The following is a 21,321-nucleotide window of genomic DNA, read 5'->3' as shown; positions in this document are numbered from 1 at the left end:
CTTACTAACTGTGACTTTGTATAAGACTCTTATCCTTTCAGTGCTTTAGTTTCTCCCATTTCAAAAAAGAATGAAAACAGCACCTACTTTATTGTGATATCGAAAGTGAATATATGTAAGACTCTTAGAGCAATACTTGGCATATAGTACGCACTCAGTAGTCATCAATATCATTAATATGAATTAATTAAAAAGTAAGACATAAGTGCTGATCAAGGTGGCAATCTTAGATTATTTGGACTACAGGGGAAAATAGGAGTAAAATAATTACTGAACACATTCCTGACAATCATTTCTGACTTGTCAGTGAGGTGGGAAGATTAGTCTTAAAATGATCACTATCTGGTCATATTTAACAAACAAATAACAATGATAATGAAAATTATTTCCCAGCATACCATCTGCCAAAGGAAGATCTTGACATTATTGTGCTGCATTACTGATCCATTTCCTCACCATTAACTAGTATTTATTAAAGCAGGATTGCTATCAGATGAAGGTCTTATCTCTAGCTTATTATATAATTGAAGAAAATTGAGTTTGCACCTGGGAAGAATGGAGAATAATTTAAGAAGTCATAGCATCGTTTGTAGACAATACCGAAGTAACAAGATGTGCTGAGTTGTTTGCTTGAGGTAAAACACTCAGCACAGAGAGAAGGTGTGCTGCTGTGGTAAAACTGAATCTTTACTCTGAAAAATACTGAAGATTAATAGAGGATATGGCAAAGCACATTGTTTTATAGTATTTATTGATTATAATATTTCTTAAATACAACGTGTAAAATATTAAGATAATAACTTCATCCTTTACATTTTCATCTTATATGTAATTCAGCAAGAATTTACTGGGTAAGATTTGATGTCATGTATTAGAATATCAACATAGCTTTAAAAAATTCTTGTGGATTCTTAGACAGACCAAGATAACTGTGCAATGAGAAGAAAAATGGTAAAACATAAAATGTAAGTCATTTAAGTAAACATTATCCAGACATATATTACTATACTATATGACCAAAGTATTCTACAGGGGAGCTTTTAACCTGGACTGAACTTTGACTCATAAGGTCATTTGGTCCAATTGGCCCAGTTAACCCACTTTAGTGATCTAAAGCAGATCTTTTATTTAGGATTTTATGAAGATAATAAAATGATTATTTTATTAACCCTAAATTTTGGAATGAGAATTCTATAGGTAATGTGATTAAGTTTGAATACCTAAATGTTGCAAAGTTTTGAGCTGAGTATAGAATGCGTTTGAGTTTATTCTAAGGTTTCTGTATTCATTATTAAATTATATACTTAGCTAACATTTTACCTTTTCATTTTTTCTTCTTTTCTACAATATTCCATATGTTAAATTTTAATCAGTGAGCAATAGTAACAATTGTTAAAATGTTCACCTTGATTTTTTTCTCCGTAAGTTATTTTGTTTTAATTTTCTAAATAAAACGGAAGTGTTCAGTTTATGTTTCTGTGCCTGACTTCGAACTCCATTGCATGGAGATAGAGAATGTGGTCTATATAATTTTTCACTCTACGAAATTTTTAAAGACTTACTGTTTCAGTTACCTACTCAACTTAGTGGGTCAGAATTTTAGATAGAGCTTATCAGAGTGATTCTTTTGTTCTCTGCAGCATCACTAATGTGCTGGTTTGGAAGGTTCAAGATAGTGTCGTTCTGGTCTGGTGTTTTGGCAAGGATGACTAGCAAATGGTTCAGCTGGGATGATTGCTCTGAGGTCTACTATCTCTATATAAAAGCCCAGGGACCAGAACGGCGAAACAACCAGAATGACCGAATGACCAGTGGCTATGATGTGCACTGCAGCAGCCCAGGCATGTGCCCTTGACTGGAATCAAAGCCGGGACCCTTCAGTCTGCAGGCCAATGCTTTATCCACTGAGCCAAACCAGCCAGGGCTAAAAAATACAATTATTATTATACAACTGGATTTGATGAGAAGACTATGTACAGAAAATAAGGCAATTAATCCCAGATTCAAGCAAATGGTCAATTTCCAGGAGTGTTGAAAAGTTAATATAACCCTAACCAGTTTGGCTCAGTGGATAGAGTGTCAGCCTGCAGACTCAAGGGTCCCAGGTTCGATTCCAATCAAGGGCATGTACCTTGGTTGTGGTCACATCCCCAGTAGGGAGTGTGCAGGAGGCAGCTGATCAATGTTTCTCTCTTATCAATGTTTCTAACTCTCTATCCCTCTCCTTTCCCCTCTGTAAAAAAATCAATAAAATATATTTTAAAAAAAAGAAAAGTTAATATAAAAGACCAATTTTACAGTAAGTCTCATTCATTTGAAACAAAAGCATTAGCAATAAAATTTTGTATAATGAAATACATTAGAAAGCTCCAAGAAATAATTCATATAATTATGTTCTAATTCAGAAAAATCTTGGCTGTTCCTTGAACATTTCCTTCCTTCATTAACCAAATATTTATTGAATACTCATGTGCCAGACACTGTTATAGGAATTGGGAATATAGCTTGGTGCAGAGCAGACAGAACTTCCTCTTTCAGAACTTACATTGTAATGGTAGAGGCAGTTAATAAACAAATAAATATATACTACTAGAGGCCCGATGCACGAAATTCATGCAAGAGTAGGTCTTCCTTCCCCCAGCTGCCAGCACTGGATTCCCTCTGGCACCTGGGACCCAGGCTTTCCTCTGGCACCCGGGACCCGGGCTTCCCTCCAGCCTCCAGCAGGCACCTGGGACCTGGCGTCTCTCACAGCTCCGGCTTCCTCCAGAAGGTCTCCGATCTAATTAGCATATTATGCTTTTATTATTATAGATATCAGAAAGTAATAAGATCTGTAGGGGAAAATACAGCAGAATAATGAGAATGAGGACTGTTTGGAAGTGTGTGAATGTGTATGTATGTGTGTGTATGTGTATGTGTATGTGTATGTGTATGTGTGTGCATGCCTGCACATGCATGGTAACTTTTTAGATAAGTTTGTCTGGTAAATCCTCTCTGATAGGGTGACATTGGATCTGAGACATAATTTTGAGTAAAGAGAACCTTGGAGATATCAGGAGAAAGAATGTTCCAGGCTGGGGAATTAGTAAGTGTATATTCTGTAAGGTCCAAGAGTATAAGGAATAGCTGGAGTACAGAGTAGGGGTGTGAGTTCATTTGCTATCATGGAGGTAGAAGGGAGGCATTTTTTTCATGGTGCTAATGAGCTTTTTATAAAACTTCTAAGCAACAACAGCAATTACACTCCAATGATTAAAAACATATGGGTTATGACTATTCCCTGATTATTGATTGATCACTATCTAGCGTGTAGCACGATGCTCTTTTAAGACTCAGTCCCTGTTCCTAATGTTCACAATGTAATTTTGGAGACAACTTTGTTGGTCTGCTCATCATCCCTTTGAACCTCATCACTTTTCTTTTCTAAAAGGATCCCATTTAGACTATGTGGGTTTTCTTAGGCTGACAAGGTCACCACCTTTCTAGTCATCAGTCTTGACAGGTTAGTGCTTTATGCCTGAAGGCTTTCCTTCCCTCTGTCTCTTTTGTAACATCTCTTGATTTTAGGGGAAACTTCTGGATGCCCCTTCTATTCTCCATGGTATCCAGAAGACTTGAGGATCTACTTCAATTTTATTTGCCTAAGCAATTCCTTCTGTCACTCAGGGAACCAGACAGAACGCTGTGGGTTCTATCATGTACAGCTTCCCTTAGGTCCCATGTCCCACCCCCCCCCCCCCCCCCCCCCCCCGCCAAAAAACACACACCAAAAAAACAAAAACACCAAAGAAACAAAAACACAAACATACCCTACACCAATTAGTATTGGGGACTATGGAGCAGGGACATCTTTCCAGCAATTAATTTCTCTTCATTCAGATCCTTTTCCTCCACTAGAAATGGTCAAACTCAGGCAGTGAGTTAGCATGAATTTCATCCAGTCTTTTTAAAATTTATTTGTTAACTGAGACTTTATTTTTTAGAGCAGTTTAAGTTCCACAGCAAAATTGAGGGGAAGGTACAGAGATCGCCCGTGTGCTCCACACATATATAGGCCCCCTATTCTAATATCCCCCACCAGAGTGGTGCATTTGTTATAATTCATGAACCTGCATTGATACAATGATTTTTTTCCCAACTCTTTATTTATGTATTAAATGTTTTCTTCAGAAATTTGCATTTGACATCCTAAACCAAAGCTTTGGAATGAAAGCCTCATTCTTTCTCCAAAAGTTAGCCTTTAAGATTGATCATTTTTGGCTTTCTAAGTTATTGTTTCTTTTATGACTACACCAGTCTACTTAGTAACTCTAAAGCCAACAAGTTGTCTTCCTGTTCTCTGATTGGGCTACTGTCAGAGCAACACAGCAGGAGCCCTGCATGAGCTCTGGTGCTCTCAGTTGTTCTGAGTGGCTGTGAGTCCATGGATTCTTCTAAATTCTCCTATCTGACTATGCCAACGGCAGGTCCTTCTCAAACCCTGTCCACTGTACTAACTGTTGGGAACTTAGTCCAAGCTCCTCATTTATCTTCTGCTCACTAGACACAGGTCAATTCTCGGTGGTGGGGCAGACAGAGAAGCCATGAGAGATTATTAGTGTATAAGAATGTCTTTGCCGAAACCAGTTTGGCTCAGTGGATAGAGCATCGGCCTGCAGACTGAAAGGTCCCAGGTTCGATTCCGGTCAAGGGCATGTACCTGGGTTGTGGGCACATCCCCAGTAGGAGATGTGCAGGAGGCAGCTGGTCGATATTTCTAACTCTCTATCTCTCTCCCTTCCTCTCTGTAAAAAATCAATAATATATATATATATATATATATATATATAAAGAATGAGTCTTTATTGAAGAAGCCAGTGGTCACATAGCCACCAGACAAGAATAATCCTTATAGCAAAGTCCATATAGGCAGGCAGCCCGATACCAGCTGATGAATGCATATCTTTCCCATAAAGCAGCATCAGTTTCTGTACCCATAGCTATTATCTGAGTAGCCACACGCTGCCTCTAGACTCACCACCTTACATCGTAGTAGCGTCTCCCGTCTCTCCTTTCCAGCTGACCTCTCTAGCAGACTTCTTTGCACACTCCACCCTAGCTGCTATCTCTTCAGACTCCAGCCTACTAGCTGGTCAGTGACCTACTTTTACACTATTTAGACCAGTGGTTCTCAACCTTGGCTGCACATTAGAATCATCTGGGAATCTTTTTAAAATCCTGATTTCTGGGCCTCATCCTCCGGAAATTCTGTTTCTTTGTTACTAATGTTGTGGTCCCACTCCATAACAAAGAAACAGAATTTCTGGAGATGAGGCCCAGAAATCAGGATTTTAAAAAGATTCCCAGCTGATTTTAATGTGCAGCTAAGGTTGAGAACCACTGATTTAGACAAAGAAGGCTTCATGCCAATAGTTACATCAATCATGTTGGCAACTGAAGGACACAGTGTGCCGTGTGTCCTTGCACCTCCTCATGGTATCTTGGCCTGAATAGGATTCCCAGGCTCAGAATCCTTGAACATTCCAATTAGGCTCATGCCCATTGGCCATTCTGGTGTATTGATAGCAAGGCTTCTGTGCTCCCATTGGCCTTAACCATCCAGGGACCCTGTCATGGTTCCCACAGCTACCTAGGCCCTTCCTGAAGGTGATGAGCTTGGAGTGCCTTGACCTCAAGATCAAGTTTTAATTAGCAACAAAGAATCTGTCTGTTAGCATATTTGAATCACATTCCACTCTATGATGAAGTAAGTGAATAGTTGAGTTACATGTGTGATGTGACTGTGAACTGTTTCATAAATGACATACAAAATACCATTTAGCAAACATATCCATCCACACCTCTGTCTTTGGCACAACAAATGCTTATTAGATTTCTTTTCTGCATATGTTATTGCAAAAGGAGAATAAGAATGACTATGAAATGCTGCCCGGGGGCAGAGTATCTGCATTTACTACTTAAAATTCTATAAGAATATTTATCTTGTCTATTTATTTATTTATATAATATTCATTCATAAATATTTATTTTATACTTTGGTTTATAATGTAATACTAATTAATTTTATTTGGTGGATCTAAATTGTTCACATTTGTTGATTGGGAGATTTTCAGTTGGCTGCTGTATTACTTTGACATCTTCTTTCTTTGTGTGTGTGTGTGTGTGTGTGTGTGTGTGTGTGTGTATTTGAGTACTTTCTTACTCTTACACAAGACTCATCTTATATATTTCCTGCTTTAGTCCTAGAATCAGCTATTTCTCCCAGAATCCTGGTTCCTTTATTGGAGAATGATATTAGAGACCAAGACCAAGCAAGGTTAAGTATGCTTGTTGCTATTGGGGTGTCATTTCTTTTAGGTGCTCTCAGATGACAGGGTAAAAAATATGTGTTTATATTAAGTCATATAGAAACATATCTATAAATATTTCTTTATCTGTGTTAAGCCAAATCTGACTTCATACTGTTGTATTCAACTCTACTCTATGACCACATGGGTTATTCCAGCCTGTTACTCTTGCTTATCTGTAAACCCCTACTCCAACTATCCAACAATGAGAAACCTCACTTAATTATTCCATTCCAGTTTATATATATAATAGAATAAAAATTGTTAACCCATAATCCCATTGGAAAGAGCATTATCAACTTATTATAGTGCTTATGTATCACTTACTTTGCCTTTAGTCTTACAGATTCCACTTCTTTCCAAAGTTACTTAGATCACCACACCTTTTTTTTTATTGTTTAAAGTATTACAAATGTCTTCTTTTCCCCTGATTGACTCCCCCCAGTCACTCCTGCCCTCCAGGACAAGCCCCACCCCCCAGTGTTCGTGTCCATTGGTTATGCTAATATGCATGCATACAAGTCCTTTGGTTGATCTCTTACCCCTCACCTCACCCCACCCCACCACACCACACCACACCTTTCTTCCCATCCTCTTCAGTAAGGTTATTTCATACATTTGTATTAGAGTTAGATTTTTCTTGTCACAGTCTGTATTTCTTCCTGAATTCCTTGATTTCCTAAATGAATGCTTAAAAATATTTGCATACGTTAAGGTTCACTTTTTGTGTTGTAAAGTTCTCTGGATTTTCACAGATGCGTTATGTCTTGTATCCATTATGACAGTTGAATAATTTTATTGCCCCTCTCTCGCCACCTCCATGTTCTACCTAGTCCTTTCAGAAACTGGTCATTTTGTCCATAGCCACTTTATCTTACCCCCCCTCCCCCATTTACTCTGTTTCCATTTTGTTTGTTTTTGTTAATCCTCACCTGAGAATATTTTTTTCCATTGATTTTTAGTGGAAATGAGGGGGAGAGACAGAGAAACTTCAATGTGAGAGAGACACATCAATTGGTTGCCTCCCACACATGCCCCAACCTGAGCAGGGATCAAGCCTGCAACCGAGGTATGTGCCCCTAACTGGAATCGAACCTGAGGCCTTTCAGTCTGTGGGCTGACACTCTATCCACTGACCCAAACTGGCTAGGACTCCATGTGTTTTTAAAGGCTTGCACCTTTCAATCCTTTCCAGAGAATCCACTCTTCTCTTCTGTACTCTCTGCCCTAAATTGATCTATATGTCACTCATCTTCCTGTTGATTAGTAGGATATAGAGAGCTTCTAACACAGCTTCATTGTGTTTCAAAATGAACTTAGTAAGAAAGCACATAATATGTGTCTAGTGCTTTTTATTTAGCACCTCAGAGCACTTATCAATTAAACCCCCAAAGCTAAGTGACTGAGCTTCCTATAGATAGTTATGTCGAGACAGAAGACCTTTCCCGAGGTCACAGTAAACTGCCCAATTCATAGTCATGGAAAGATAATTTCATTTCCTTATCTTCTCAAACAAGGTTGCCTCCTCAATAATGATCGAAGAAAAATAAATTATATTTCCCCAGCCCCTCCTTTCTTCCCCTGGGAATTGGGTACATTTAAGAAGCAAGAATCTTGAATAGCACCCAGCTACATTTGGGAGTCTTTCAATGGCACAGTTTTAATCCAATCTTGCTTCTGGTATTTAGGAAACCAGACATAATCGCTTTCTCGGTAGGGGATCTAAGCACTCTCAAGCTTTTCTCACCAATGCTGTCTGCCTATTTTTTGCCCAAAGACACAATAACTATTTTAGGTAACTTCATACTGTGAAAAGGCTTGTGTTATGTAAATGAAATGAAGGCATTATAGGCTGAATTAATGGATGATTTTTAAGGCAAGACAATTTGGGGGGGAACATCTAAGCAATTTGGGCAGAATTTAAAACTTCCTCTACGACATTGACTCTAGCACGCAGTTGAGAAGCTATATTTTTCTCAACTTACAGTCTTATTCTCTTTAGCAATTGTTATGCCCAGATTTCAAGATTCCCAAGAAACCACATCAGGGAGCCATCCAATCCGATGCAAAAGCATAAGAATCTGTATTTCAAGCTAGCTTGAGCTCTCCATCCACCAGACTCACCGACACATCGGCTAGCCAAGTGGCCAAGAGAGCCAACCCCGCCCAGAGACCGGTTATATAGGGGGGGGTCAGAGTAAGGGGAGGAGAAAGGACTGTGCTCTGCCGATTGGCCAGGCGCAAGCCGGGTCCTGTTACACAGGATGTGGTCATATCTATGGCGCGCACTTCCCTTGATTGTCATTGATTAGTTTAAAATCCCGGGCGTGGCCAGCAGAGGCCTGGGCTTCCGGGAAGAAGGCCGCACGTGGCCCCAACATGGAGGATACAGGCAAGATGGAGGGCATAGCCCTCGCCCTTTCAGTAATCAGTCTCATACTTAGTTACTTACATAATGCTAATTATCTGAGCAAAGTATGGTTTTGCTAATTTTAAACTTTCCTTTCAATGACTGAGAATCTATTGATAGTTTTTAGCAATTCTACTGAGTTAAATATATATCTTTCTTGTGGTGTTTAATTTTTTTAAAATTTTGGACCTCAAGAACAATTTCTTAACTGAAGGAAAACATATTTATTCTTCACTGACCTTTCCCTTTCCCATACTCTACCCCAACTTTCCTACATCTCTCCATACTAACATTAACTGGAATGTGTTAGGTAGCAAAAAGTCCACAAGAAACTAAAAAGTGAAGGGGGTTGTGTTCAGGAAGGGTATATACTTTTGGAAGACACTTTTACATATGAAATAGTGTAATGGCCTCAAATAAAAAACACACTTGTTTTTATTTTGAACAGATTTCCTAAAACTTATTGGAACATAGAATGCTTTTCAATGCAAACAGTTCTTTCACATGCCATGTTCTTTTGTTCAGTATGTTCCTTCTGCTTGGCATGAACTTGCTTTTGCTGCTTCTATGTGCAACTGGGAAAATTGTCTCTCTCAAAACTTCTCTCCAACGTCCCCTCTTCCACAGATCTGTTCTTGAATCACTAACAAACATAGGTCTACTTATTTAACCTTTTTGGCATTTTTTTGGTAACTTTCTTATGGCCCATCCCCACTCCCACTTTTGTTCAATTATCTGTATTATTGGTTTTAACCATTTGACCAACTGTAAGCTCCCTGAAGATGACCACCATGTCTTATTTGTCCCACTATCATTTTCAGGGACTAATACTATTTCTTATACAAGATAAGAATTCAATAAATGTTTATTGTATTGAGCTTTATAATAATAGCAGCATGCCTTTCTATAACATTTGAAACACATTATCTGATTTAATCTTTATCTCTCTGCAAGCTGGGCAAGGATTATCACCCTCACATTTGAGGACAGAAATCAATATACTTTATTGTACTTGAGTTAAAAAATACTGGATATAAGCATACATTTATTTCCTAGTTTTGAGAACAAGTGAAACATTACTTAGCTGCCTATTCCAGAATATATTCAATTTAAGAACATAAAACTGTGAACAAACTAAAACTGTTTTTTTCATCAAGACTATCTTTTTTTTGTGTGTGAAAAATCCCCTCAAGACCTTTACCTCAATGGACCCAACAATCTGAAACTATTATGTCATAAATTCTGCCCCATCTCAGTCCTTGAAAGACCTGCTCTACAACTCAGCCCAGACATTAAAACCCTACAAATGTTTTCTCTTCTCTGACTTTTAAAATCTGGGACATGATCAAGATTTTTGTTATGGTCTCTTCTATTTCAGTTAAGTCTAATAAAGTTAGCTTTGCTTTATCAACTGCTTTTATTGCTGATCTTCTGGAAAAATAGTCATTATAAATGAAATACTTGACACAAAAAGGATTAAGAATTTACTCACATTGTATAGCTAGGATATGATAGACCTAATATGAATAGTCAAGTCTCTAAAATCTTTATCTGCAAAGACTTTCTTCCATATCTTTCTTTTGGAATATGTCATTCCTCTAGAACAGTTATAAACCTGAAGTAGTTACAAAAAGCAGTACAAAACTAATTTGTCCATAGCCTCTCTTTCAAATAAGTAAGTTTAATTAATTAATTAATTAAAACAAGTAAACAAATAATATTTATTGAGTCCCTACTATATATCAGGCAATAGGGTTATATCACAACAAAATAAAGGAAAGTTTCTGCTATCAGAGATGTTACATTCTAGTTAGCGTGGGGTGGGGAGCAAAGACAGTAAGCATATGATTTTATAAATAGTTGAAGTGAAAAAATGACAGAAGGTTTGCAATAGTATATGGGTTGTCAGAGAAAGTCCATCTGAGAGGGTGGTGACATGAGATAGTTCAAGAAAGTAGGTGAGACAGCTTGTCAGGTATCTGGGGGAAAACCGTTTTCTGCACTCATTGAACAAAGCCTAAACTTAAGAGACCAGGACATTTATGTTTAAAGAAAACTACAGTGATTGAGCAATCATTTTGTTCAATAAACTATTTGTGGATTGAATTAGTGCCGTAAGTGGTTTAAGGTTGTGTCAGTGGTATTCACCACTTTATATTCTTGTGCTGCTTTGATGATAAACAATGCCCTCTGCTTGCTCTTGCATATGTAAGTCCTCTTTAATTCCTGACGGGGGGTGGTGACCCTTCCTCTGATTATTTTTTCTTTCATATTCCTATGTAAATTTCTTGTGTGATAAGAAGTGTTTATAAATCCACTTTATTTCTGAAAGCATGAGGAGCCATAACATTTATTCCTAAAGCTATTAAGGTCAATTGGAGGGAGAAAAGCCAAATAGGACATCTTTAACCATTCATTTGGTTTACAAGTATATATTGTGAAATCCCTTTAGATGACTGGATACAGATAAATTTTAGTCACTATGGAATGATTGAGACATCCTGATAGTAAATTCTTTAAACTTTGTGTGTAATCCAACCAAAACACGTTCTTTTGAGTAATTTCTCCCACTGTTTCTGAAGGATTTTAATGAGGCTAGACATACAGAAGTCCGTTGCCAAAAATATTTTTATTGAGCATTCAAAGATGAAAAATGCTGAAAATCAAAATAATAGCCTTCACTATTTTATATCATTACCAATGCTGCTTCTCTGAAACATTTAGCTCAATCTGACTATGCTTTTCGTCTTAGAGCCTTTAGGGCTTCCACTCTGCACTCTAGTGTCCCTAACACACAATCTCTGAGACCTGGCCCTCTCCATCATTGCCTCCATCGCTCGCTTTAACAACATTTTCTTTCCAGAAAACTTCAAATTAATCCATTTAGAATCACCTGTTCACTCTATGCTGCCCTTTACTCAATATCCTTGACTTTTTTCTTTCCTCCTTTCCTGGCTCCACCTTTATGTGGGGGTTCTTCACATTTCCACTCGATGCCCCACTCTATGCTCTCTCCCTTGGGCATTTCATCCATTTTGCAGGATTTTAATAGTCATCTTCTCCATAGATAAACATCACACTTGTATCTACATCTTAGATTTTCTTCTGGGCTTCAGACACATGTATCTAGTGCTTGTCTGAGTGTTCCAAAGGCACCGTAACAGTGATTGTCAACCAGTGTGCCACAAGAATGTTTAAAACATGCAATACCTGACCATTTAGTGGGGCATTAACCTCTTTTCCCTTAGCTTTGTGGGAGGGCGGTGGAGAGACAACAACTGACACAACAATATCCATCCAGTGTGAATGCCTTATCTCAAACCACAAATATATAGGTCATATAATAGAGTTGCATCTTGTGGTTCACATTGCACAAATGGCTGGGTCTGATTGGATAATTCTTGATCATAGATATCCTTATATACAAGTACTAGAGGCCAGATGCACAAAAATTCATGCAAGAGTAGGCCTTCCTTCCCTCAGCTGCAGGCACCGGCTTCCCTCCGGTACTACCTCACTGGCTTCCCTCGGGCCGCCCGCAGGCACCTGGGACCTGGGCTGGCTCCCCTCCTGCCCCAGCTTCATCAGGAAGGATGTCCAGAATGAAGTCTGGAAGACGTCCAGTCGAATTAGCATATTACCCTTTTATTATTATAGATAGGCACCTGGTTTTTAAAAAACTCACTTTGGAACAGAAAGGATAGATAATTACTATTATTTATCTGTAAATTAATCAAAATTATATCTATTTTGTCAGATAGTCAAAAAATACATTTTTGGTGTGCTGAAAACTGTTAGTAATTAGTTTACATGTGCCATAAGATTAAAAGGTTTAAAATTGCTCCTGTAACATTAAGACTCAAAATTTCCAGCATTAAGCCAAGTATTTTTAATCCAAACATATTTTTAGAGTCTTTCTAAGTTCCTTGAGTTAATATGATTTAACTGGTATATAAAACATGAAATCATTCCTTGATTGATTCATTTAGTGATTACTATGTGTCCTCTAAACCCAAATATTCATGTGAAATTGCTTTATAGCTCTGGCAATGCTGGGTCCAGAAATTTCTGATATTCCACTCAATTTACTTTGGAATATAATGTTGTTGTCTTAAAAATACATTTTTATTAATTTCAGAGAGGAAATAAGACAGAGAGAAAAATCAATGATGAGAGAGAATCATTGATTGGCTCCCTTTTGCACACCCCACACTGTGAACAGAGCCCACAACCCGGGCATGTACCCTGACCAGGAATTTCACTGTGACCTCATGGTTCATAGGTCAATGCTCAACCACTGAGCCATGATGGCTGGGTTGGAATATACTGTTTTAATAAAAGTTTTACAGCTAACTATCCTAACAACTTGGGGTGACTACCCAATTTTAAAAGCCCCCTGAGGTTGAATACTCAGGGTAATGTAGTCTGAGAAGAAAATTCACTATACGATGGTATAACACTCCCCCCAGGCCCACTCTAAAGTAATTATAGAGCTCTGGTCTATTAAATGTAAATACTAACACTAAAATGTGTCTGTATCCTTTAAAGAAGTTTGAGATAACATTTAAAGAATGCTTATTTTAAAAGCATTTACATCGTTGGGGTAGAAACAGATCCATATATTTTTATTCTTCAATTTACTTTATTTTGCAGATAGTAAGGATTTGGTGTTTAGTAGTTCCCCTGTTTTCCAGCAGAGTATATAAAGTGACCTTTCGCATAGCCCAGAGGCACTAATACCAGAAATATTAGATTAATAAAGGAAAGTAACTATAAGAAATAAAAAATCTGAGACATGGTACCTGCTTTCAAGATATATTAAAATTTGGCCAAGAAGATAATATTCATAAAAAGGTAAAGGGCAGAATAAAGTCAAATAGAATTGCCAAATGGGGGATAGAGATAGCAAGTGAAACAGGCTTGAGGGAGAAAGAAGAAATGACTTTGAGTTGGACTGTAAAAGGAAGGTTTCATTGAGGATTCAGGACTTATTGGAGACTCAAAAATCTGAAGAGAGTAAGAAAAGGCTAAATGTGTCCTCTATGTCATACTTTGCCATTTCACTCTGATGAGTGTGTGTGTGTGTGTGTGTGTGTGTGTGTGTGTGGGTGTGTGTATGTAGAAGAATTTTTCTTAAGACAATGGAATACTGCTATTTAATTGAAAATAGAAAGTGTATATATGACTGCATTATTTTTTTGCTGAAATCTTCCGCAAAGTAGTTACACCACTCCTCTGAGTAATTATCTTACATGGAATTTCCACTGTAACTTGACGCATGAACTCACAGTATACTTGCTTCTGTAACTTTGAACAGATCTTATTTGTCGAGGTAACCCCTGTCACCTTTTGCATCACAATTTTGGACTTTGCTTCCCTTTACAATATCCCTCAAATTCCCTCTGAAGATTTTCCTCATCTCTCAACCAATCGGAATATCTCTACTATAGTCTTCCACTACACCTCCTTGTCTCTATCAAACATTTATTTGGCAGCATATTCAATATTTTGAGTTTGTGTCCTTATTCTATGGGTACTTTTGCTATCTCTTTGGGTCATGGGAGGGCTCATTGGAAACCTGGTCATGTCTCTTACTTTTTGTATCTCCAAAAGACCTTGTACATACTTGGTTCTTGGTACATGTATATTGAAGGAATCATGAAATAAAATGAGTTGCAAAGCTTTGAGGTTTATTGACTGAGTTTTATTCCACTGCTGAGGGTGTTCATGAGGAGCCTGCTCAGTGACGTGTATTGAACTGTTTGGTTTGGGCTCTGTTCAGTTTCTGAGGGGAATGGGTTAGTTGTTAGCTCATTTGTTTGAAGAGCTATTTCCTGAGAAGTCTCACAGGCTTTCGGGAGCACTGTATGATTGAAACATTTCTAGGCTTCTTTTTTTCTGAGTGCTTCGCAGATACTTCCTGTTGTGTGTCAGTCTAATTGCAGTGATGCTTTCTCTTGAGAGGCCATTTGAATTATCACACTGAGATGCATGAGTGAAAATTATGCAATCCATTTGGGGGTAGGGGTGATTCTGAAGCATGTTATCAAATTGACCTTTAAGGGTTCTTTTAAAATAATGTGAAAGGGGAACCAATTAAAGAAACTTAGTAATAAAGTTAGTCTATATGAATAGTTAATTCTTCTTTTTACAGATTAATACTTGTATGGTATATGCTTGTATAGCATTTCCATGTCAACATTATAATATGCTTGATATTATTTCTGATCACTTTTCTTATAAGAAGACTAGGGGTCTGGTGCACGAATCCGTGCACCTTGAAAGAAACTGTGGGCTATGAGGCTGTGGTGGGCACAGGGGCAGGTTTCGGCCCATCCTCTGCACCCCCATTCGGCCCCTCCCGCCTCGGCTCCCGGTCCCCTGTCTGCCAGCAGCCCCACTCCTGCTGCTGCAGCTCCCACGGGCTGATGGCGTCGGCCCCGCTCGCACCCACTGATGGCGTGGAACGATTGGGGCTGGTGCCAGCAGCGGGTGCAAGTGGGGTCAGCACCATCAGTGGGTGTGAGCAGTGGCTGCCAGCCCCGATCACCCCTCAGGAGCAGGGGGAGGTGGAAAAGCCCTGAGGGGTGATTGGGGCCGGCAGCCACCACTCGCATCCACTGATGGCACCGAGTGATTGGAACCCTCACCAGGCGCTGGCAGCAGGTGCGAGCGGGGCTGGCACTGGCAGTAGCTGTGAGTGGGGCCATCCCTAGCAGTGGGTATGAGAGGCGGCTGCCAGCCCTGAGCGCCCCTCAGGAGCAGGGGGAGGTGGAGAAGCCCTGAGGACCCAGTGTTTGGAACCGGTGCTGGGCACCGGCAGCAGGTGCGAGCGGCGGGCAGGACTGCGGAGCATTGGAGCAAAGAGTTTTCAGTAACCACCAGAGGCTCGCCCCTATGACAGGGACCGGAACCTCGTCTTGGTCTGGTGCCCCCCCTCACCTGCTCCACCAACCCGCTGCGGCCAATGCCTGCCATGTTCTGCACTCTGCCACCTGCTGCTGACGCCCACCATGTTCCGCATGCGCCCTCTGGTGGTCAGCGCATGTCATAGTGACTGGTTGTTCGGTTGTTCCACCATTCAGTCTATTTGCATATTAGGTTTTTATATATATAGATGTTAAAGCATGCTCAGTGGACTTCTGGGTCAACAAGAATGTTGTCAGGCAGTTATTGAGACTGAATAAAAAATAATGCAAAACAAACAAAAGAGGCAAAACCAAACAATAACAAAGCAAACCCAACCAGAATATAGAAAGATATGCAAAATGAAAATAGCATAGGTTATTAAGATTAAATATAAAAAATTACCATGTCCCAGGAATAATTTTTTTTATTAACAAAGCTCAGAAAAATCTCTGAGTGTCTGGTTATATAGGAAGAGGGTGGCTTTCTATCTATTCCTACTAAAAGCTACTGAATCAGTTTACTAACTAGAAGTTAAGCTATTCCCTTACTTTTTCTTGTAATGCAGTTTGGCCATAGGTAAGAGGTGAAATCGCTCAACCATGTATGAAAAATCAGTTGTAAGAAGAAATGGAAACAGGAAGTGCCAAATAATGCTTTCTGAGAATTTGAGTTTTTATATGCTTATCCTGGCAAAAAATGTTGCTACTTAGTAGGAATATTAGATACCATTTATCCACAGGTTATTATGTGCCAGGCATTCTGTGAAACACTTTACATATACTGTTCTATTTAATTCCTATAATAACACTGTAAGAAAGATATTATAATATCTATCTTACAAATGTTGGGAATGAGCTTCAAAGATTAAATCATATGCTCATGATTGCACAGCCTGAAAATGGTAGAATTGGTAGAACCCACTTCTGCCTGATTCCAATGTCTCTATTCCTAATTACTTTTAGAATAGTTCAAATATTGAAGGAATAAATTAATCTCTATAGAGTCAGATAATCGTGTCCTAGAAGCAGGGGGCAAATGACTATTATAGATACTGGAAATCTGTCCAAGAACTCTGCAGATTAACTTTCCTACAATATACTAATAGTAAACAGGTTTGTAATAAGGGACACCTAAGGAAACCCACCCACATGTTTATAGGTAAAAATCAATGTCTGAATATACAGCTGTTCTTTAAGAAATAGAAAAATGATGTAAAATAAAGGAAAGCACTGAGCAAAGCTGTTTAGAAGAATAGAGAAGCTTTACACCTTTCACTTAGTTCATAGTTGGAAGAAGCTTGGAGAATGGCCAGCAAGCTTCCCCAGGATTGGCAGAACCTCAGGAGATGCCTCTAGCCAGGGGGCTGAAGCAACACCACTGAGAAGACTAACTGGAGGCCCCTGGCTTTACTTGACAACAAGCCTCTCAGGGGCTAATCACCCAGGGAAGCTACACAGGCTGGTCAGGTGGTCACCCATCTTCTTAAGAGATTTTCATGTGTCCAGGAATGACTCCCCAGGAAGTCACATAGAAGAGCTTACATAGACAGGTACAGCAAGGCTTGTTTCAGATTCTCAAAGACAGAGGCTTCTGTGGCATTCAGGTTAACCCACTCACCACAGGATGGCATAGGAATGTCTTGGAGGATGGTGTAGCTGCCATGCATATTTTAAAGATTCAGGAAACACTCTAATTTCACTTTTGCCTGTTTACCAGTCCTCCGGGCATGAGTTTGAACTAGAAGCTTAGAGAGAAGAAGATATAGGAGGCTTCCGGCTTTCAGGCAAGCACTTCCTGTGAGAGTTTCACTCCCAGGCGACTCTCACGGTATTCTGAAGGCAAGCTAGGTCAATCTGCTAGTCTGGCTTTGCAATCAAATTCCCTATGAAGCAAGAATGCACAGGCCTACATGGAGCTCCTAATCTGAAGTGCTAATTCAAACAGGCTGCTGGGATAACTGGGATTCTTATATACCAGTACTTACTGGTGCAAGGGGGCATTATAGAATCTTTTTAGCTAATCACATATCTTGAACACCTTCATTTTGTCAATGAAAACTATTGCTAACTTACCTTATGCGAATTAGTGGATATCCTGAGAGTAGATTTTGCGGCTACCCCTCAGTGCAGATTCTGAGTGAAGATATTTCTAAAGATATGTAACCCCCCTTTCCCTCCCCAGTGTAATTTATATACCATATTTAAGTATTTTAAGGTATTAGGTTGACAATATTACATTGAGTATATGACACAAAGGACATTCAACCAAATAATGTTTATTCAGGGATTTGATCCTAGCCCATTAACTCATCTCCTCATTCGGATTAGATGTATTTTCCCCCATTAGTTTAAGTACTTAAGTAGTTGTAGATCTAGTGACCTCTGTGATCCCTTATCCTTAGGTCTGTGCTCTGACTCCTATCAGCTCATTGACATTGATCTTATCAAGATCAACAAAGACTACTGAATTACTAAATTCATTGGTGAGGTCTTGATTCTCATCTTACCTAACCTATCAGTAGCACAGTGAACTTTTTATTTAAATACCACTTTCCCTGACAACTCCATCTAGAATCTTAATCTCACCCTTGTTACTCTCCTCTCCACTTTTTTGCTTCTTTTTTCTAGTTGTCATGCCCATCTATATATTTTACTTATTGAACCTATGTATTCTCTCTCTCCCCCAACTAGAGCATCAACTCCATGCCATTTCTGACTGTTTTGTTTATTATTATATTCCTACTGCCTAGAACAATGCCCAGCAGAGTAAGTAATCAGTATGTGTTTGTTGAATGGATGAATGAAAAATATCATTTGTGGGAACCTAAACTAACATGATATTGTGAAATGCAATGTGAGAATGCATTTAAAGTTTTTTCTTACTTGTTTATAAATTTTCACCAATAAATTCACTTTTAAGAATCTATCTTAAGTTAATAATCAGTGACAAAAAAATGCATAACCTCAGTCCTGTAAGTACTATCTACATGGGTTATGAGAACATGTTTGCTAGTCACATAAAAGTGTTTATTACCAATCTGAGATTTGACTACAAACTGATGTGTATCTTTCATCTCTATAGATGCTGTATATTTTTTTGTGTTGTACTATGTGTGTGTGTCTGTGAGTGCATGATAGGATTTTCAATTTTGGTAGAGGTAACATAAGATAGGGAACTTCATTCACAGCATATGGGAGTATAAATTAACAGTTTTATGAAAGCAATTTTTTCATCTGTAACAAAAGCCTTAAAAATATTCAAAGTGTTTCTAAGCACCAATTTAAAAAACAATACTAAAAAACACAGGCAACAATCAACATACCAAAATATTTGTCATATAATTACTTATAATTACATTTAGAAGAAACTCCAATGTTCAAAAATTAAATGTTGCCCTAACCAGTTTGGCTCAATGGATAGAGCGTCAGCCTGCGGACTCAAGGATCCCAGGTTCGATTCCGGTCAAGGACACGTACCTTGGTTGCAGACACATACCCAGTAGGCAGTGTGCAGGAGGCAGCTGATCGATGTTTCTCTCTCATCGATGTTTCTAACTCTCTATTTCTCTCCCTTCCTCTCTGTAAGAAATCAATAAAATATATTAAAAAAAATTAAATGTTACATTTTTTTCAATGGAATATTGGGTTTTCATTTAAAAATGTCATGTTCCCATAGTTTTTACCTGCATAAAGCTCTTCCTAAATGAAAAAATAAATTTCTAAATGAGTCCAATTTTATGTTAACCTTTCCCCAGCTGTCAGTAAGGTACTGGGTCCTGCAGAGGAAGCTAAGGCCATATTGGGGTGAGGCCCTCACTTCATCAGGCGACTAGCACCTGCCCACACCATGTCTTCTGTGTCAGAGGTCTCCTGCATCTACTAGGTCCTTATCCAGCACCACAGCACTGAGGGGATGGTGAAAGAGGATAAGATCCATGCCCTCATTAAAGCAGCTGGTGTAATGTTGACTCTTTCTGGCCAGACTTGTTTGCAAAGGCTCTGGCCAATGTCAACATCGGGAGCCTCATCTGCAGTGTAGGGGCTGGTGGACCTGCTGCCCCAGCAGCTGGTGTGCACCAGCAGGAGGTCCTGCTCCCACCACTGCTGCCCCAACAAAGAAAAGAGATGATGACATGGGCTTTTGACTAATAAACCTCTTTTGTAACACAGTCAATAAGAAGCTGAACTCTGAAAAAAAAATATATCCAGAGAAATGGAATGGAAATAAATAAATTACAATATTATCTGTGGACTTAGTTGTATTTTTTCTCACTATTTTATATACTAACTAGAGGCCTGGTGTACAAAATTCATGCGGGGGGGCGGGGAGGTGGGGAGTGGTATTCCTCAGCCTGGCCTGCACCCTCTCCAATCTGGGAGCATGTATAACTTGTGAAATAAAAACCAAAATAATCCAAAATAAATGAAAAAGTTAACACATATTGAGAAAAACAAAAAACCCTGCTGGAAAACTTCATGGATTTTTAAGACAATTCTTGCAAAAATTCTCATGTTGCCATTATAGAGTGTTAAGTGGAATTAAAAAAAAAATAGGAGTGTAAAAGTCTTGATTGAAAATCTCAAGGTTTCCTTGCCTACCCTTTGCACTTACATAACACTTTACATTCCACTTTATGTCAATCAGTTCTCCTAACTGTCCTGTGAGGTTGGCAGGTCAAGTATTGTTATCTGCAGGTCTTACATATGAGATAATTGAGGCCCAGAGAGGTTAAGTGACTTGCCCAAGGTAACCCAGCTAGAAAGCAATAAATAAAACCAAGATAAAAACTCGTATCTTCTCTTCTAGTCACACACTTCCCTCTCCCCTCCTCCCCATTGCTCTAAACTATTATGCTGAGAAATTAGAAAAGAGAAGACAGTGATTGTGTTCTTCTGAAAGCTATTGGAGTACACTCCTATTAGCGCCAGACATCTCTGAAGTCATTGATTGCCCCTGCGAGATGATGAGATTGTGCTACATAGAGCTTGCCCATCGTTACCATGTGATTTTCAATTAAGAAGAAAATCAAAAGTATCCCAGTGTCATGGTCATAACCTGAAGGGTTTAGATGAGCTACCAGCTGCATACAAATCAGGGAAGAATAATCATTTATCTGAGTGTGCAGATTGCAGTCTTCTGAAAGTAATGGCCTCTCACACTGGCGGCCTAGCTATTTGGTTTTTCATGCCATGGATGTTGTCATTTGTGAATTAGCTCTTTAATTTGGTTTTGACTCTTGGGAAAACTTATTTCAGAATCTTCATTGAACAATCGCTGCAATGATACATAGTATGAAAGTGTATGTGAGAATGAAACACATGAGAAGTTCATTAGGAAGGCTGCTGTGGAAGTCCAGAAAGTCCAGAAAGCTCTGGCCTTACAGAGAAGCTGATGGACAAGCTCTCTAACCTTCAGCATGTCATGGCTCCTCAGCATCATAATTCATAAAGTAGGGCTATTAATTTCTATCTCACAGAGTAGTGAAGATAATAATGAAGTCCACATGCTAAAGGGTCTAGTCTGGCATAAGGTACAGATTTACTTAATATATTTTTATCTTGTTTTATTGCAATGTAGTGATACAGAAACAGTTTTCTATGATAGCATTGTCTGGGTGCTTTAAGAGATTCCCAAAGCACCTTACTGTGAGAA

Source organism: Myotis yumanensis, unplaced genomic scaffold (assembly GCF_028538775.1).
Source record: "Myotis yumanensis isolate MYYU_CA2020_CCGP unplaced genomic scaffold, mMyoYum1.0.hap1 SCAF_9, whole genome shotgun sequence".
Classification (NCBI taxonomy): domain Eukaryota; kingdom Metazoa; phylum Chordata; class Mammalia; order Chiroptera; family Vespertilionidae; genus Myotis; species Myotis yumanensis.
Note: the sequence above shows the minus strand (reverse complement) of the source record.